The sequence below is a fragment of the Panthera uncia genome, chromosome E1 (assembly GCF_023721935.1).
Source record: "Panthera uncia isolate 11264 chromosome E1, Puncia_PCG_1.0, whole genome shotgun sequence".
In the NCBI taxonomy this organism is placed as follows: domain Eukaryota; kingdom Metazoa; phylum Chordata; class Mammalia; order Carnivora; family Felidae; genus Panthera; species Panthera uncia.
In genome coordinates this window covers 24,700,415-24,703,664 of record NC_064814.1, presented here as the reverse complement: position 1 = coordinate 24,703,664, position 3,250 = coordinate 24,700,415, and the positions used below count along the sequence as shown (strand labels likewise).

The 3,250-nt window shown below is 53.2% G+C and overlaps 1 long non-coding RNA gene across 1 annotated transcript; it reads left to right on the top strand.

The window, feature by feature from the left end:
- The first annotated feature begins 208 nt into the window (after positions 1-208).
- Positions 209-1,421, top strand: LOC125927418 (uncharacterized). Its single transcript, XR_007459340.1, has 2 exons — positions 209-352; positions 1,093-1,421. It is a non-coding gene; the product is annotated as an uncharacterized LOC125927418 (long non-coding RNA).
- Positions 1,422-3,250: the final 1,829 nt, after the last annotated feature.

Sequence of the window (3,250 nt, the reverse complement as noted above, 5' to 3'; positions counted from 1 at the left end):
TACCCTTCAAGACCCTGCCACCACTGTCCCCTTCTCTTTACAGCCCACAAAATCGTCAAAGTGCAACTTGCTCCCCAGACAATGTCCTCCCCCTTTTCAGGCAGATCCCGTCTTGCTCAACCTGATAAGGGCCTCACGATGTTTGCGGTTTCCTAGGTGACATTCCAAGGGTCTTGAGAACTTTGGGAGAGTGTGTGAATTCCTTTGATTTTGCATGGCTCTGCCCACATCCCCTGTTCCCGCCCCTTCTGTTTTTTTTTCTACTTTTTTGAACTTCGGGGGGTGCTTCCAGCTGGCCACCCAGGCTTGCCTTTGGGATTCATGAGAATCTGCGTCTGTGAATTTGGGATGTGTAAGTGCGTGTTACAGGGACAAAAGAAGAGAAGAGAAAGTAGCTTCCTCAGTCTCCACATTATTGCCGTTTGGAGCCTGCTCCTTCTGTGTGGGGGTCTGTCCATGTGCCGTATGTTCAACAGCATCCCTGGCCTCTGCCCCCCGGATGCCTTAGCACCTTCCGCCTCTGGCTGTGATGGCCAAAACGTCTCCAGACATTCCTAACGTCCCTTAGGGGCCCAAATCACTGGCTGAGAACCACTGAAAACAAGGAAAACAGAAATCGTTAGTGTTGGGTTTTTTGTTTTTTGTTTTTGGTTCCCCTTGGCCTTGGGCGGTTCCCTTCCATATTAATCTCTGGGCTCTCGCCTTCCACCTGACCGCCCCCATGCACACACCCTCCCCTGCCCCAGAAGGCTTCATGCCCCTGTTAATTCCACCAAACTCCCAGGGAAAGCCTCCCTGAGCACCAGTTCCTGAACGTGCAGGGAGGCACGTTGGTTAGCGGCTGATGGGTGCATCAATGTGGTAACAGGTGAAGGGATCTGATGTGGGGGTGAGCAAGCCAAGCAGGGGGGCCATGATGGTCAAAACGGTAGGATGTCCTAGTCTGGAGAGAGGTGGGACTCCTGAGTGGGACACAGGAGGTGACTTCACTTGCTAAATATTTAAAGCTTAGAGGGGAAGCGGCTTTATCTCCTTCAACCTTCTGACTAAATCGACTCTTTGATTAACTCTGAATCTCTTTGTCTTTTAAAGGTTTAACTTTATAAGCCATCCACTCGGTTGGTTCATGCATGCTGTTACCTTCCCTGCCCTCCTGGGCTGGGCGTTCTCTCCTGGCCAGGGATGGGGGCAGCCAGACCTTCACCCCATCAGTGACCGACATACGAGTGGAAAGGATGGGGCAGTCGTGGGCGGGAGACCCGAGGCCGTTCAGTCGCGTGAGACGAGGTGCACCATCTCGAGCTAAGGGACCAGCGTATATAGCACAAGCCCAACCACACTTTACAGTATGGATGTAGAGGTGCACACACACACTCTGGAGAAGTCTTGACATAAATGTACCAAAATGTCAACAGTATCTACCCTAGTGTTGGATTATGTGATTTTAATTTTATTCCTGTTGCCTTGCAGTGCGTTTCGGGTTTTCCGCAATCGGCATGTTGAACGTAGAAACCACGTTAAGTGTTCTTTATTTTGTGTTATTACTATTATCGCTATTATTGGGTGCCTGCAGAGGCCAAGAGGAGCGATGCGTGTCTTTGCTGGAGGGGAATGACAACTTGGGGACTTGGGAGGGGGTGGGGCGGAGCCAAGCCTCACTGGCTGGGCTCAGTGTTCCTGTGATCCCCCAGAAATGGGGGGGGGGTGCACGTCTTGGGGGTGAGGTGCCCCCACAGTCTCTACTCATCTCTGGGGCATCTGGAGCCCTGGTAAACAGGCCTCTGTGTCCCGAGCCAGCCCCCAGCAAAGCTGTCGCTTGCCCAAGCCCAGGTCTCTGCCATCCCTTGTGGCCACCTGCAGGAGAGGAAGCCAGCTACTCAGAGGAAGAGCCCCACACTCATTACAGACAAACCCCTTAAGGTCAAGGGAGGGTAATGGCCCAATTTCACTGTGGAGAACGCAGCCCTTGATGCTGTGGCCTGTTACACACTCCACTTAATCCACTTACTGGAGTTGATTTGCAAGTCAGATTTTTTAGGGCACTTCTGAGTCCTTTGGCTTTTATTTTGTGTATTTATTTTTGTAATGTTTATTTATTTTTGAAAGAGAGAGAGTGTGTGCACAAGCAGGGGAGGGGCAGAGAGAGAGGGTGGCATGGGGGAGGGGGGACAAGAGAATTCCAAGCAGGCTCTGTGCTCTCAGCACAGAGCCCCACGCGGGGCTCGAACTCTCCAGCTTCGAGATCATGACCTGAGCTGAAATCACTCAACTGACTGAGCCCCCCAGGTGCCACTGAGTCCTTTGGCTTTTAAAGGGAGTCCTCACTGCCTTTCAGACATGTTGGAAGAAGGGCCCTCCTGGAGGTCTTGGAGGGGCAAGTGAACAGCGACAGAGGCAGTCGGAGGGGCTGGGCCCCGTCTCCACCAGCTGCTGCGTGGTTGGCATCGGGCCCACCGACGGGAGGAGGAAGGCCGGGACATGGCTTCTCAAAATGCTACACGGATTCTTATGGTGGCCCATGGCTCCTCAGAGGCCCTGTACCATGACCGGGAGTCTGACGTGGGGTAGGTGGGCTCTCATCTGCGGGGCTCTCTGAGAAGCTTCCAGTATGGTTGGCCGCCCTCCCTCGAGAGATGGTTCTCGAGGCCCCTGTCGCCCTGCCGGTGGCTGGTTTTGTGTGGTGGGTGACTGGGGTTATAGGGGTGCCGTGGGGGCCGGTGGGGGGTGGGGAGCATCCAGGAGGGAGGCTCTGTGCCGTTGGGTGCTGCCTGCTCGGCCAGGGCCCTTCCCTCCTACAAACTATATATTTCTACTCAGACTGCTATTTTTAATGAAGGATTTTCTTTCTGCTCGGAATAATTTAAAAGACATCTTTCTGGTATATATCTCAATTCCAGTCAACAAACATTTCTTCAGTAGCCGCCACACATAGTAAGCGTGCTAAGCACCAGGCAGATTTGGGGGCACGTTCTTGGAGACGACGAAAGATAAAGGTGTCCGGCCTCGAGGAGCCTTTCAGACCTTCAAGCTCAAGGAGCGACAGGTGAGTTTGTAATTAGAACAAAACCACAAATGGAGAGGGGACATAAACGGAAGTTACGGGAAGGAAGGAGAAGTTCCACTTGGGAAAATGCAGGGTGGCTTCACGGTGGAAGCCTCAGTTTTGAAGCACAAGGAAGGTTTCCGTAGGTCCTGGGGGGAGGGGTCAGGCGCAGAAGGAAGCGAGAGGGGGAGAGTGGAGGCATTGCAC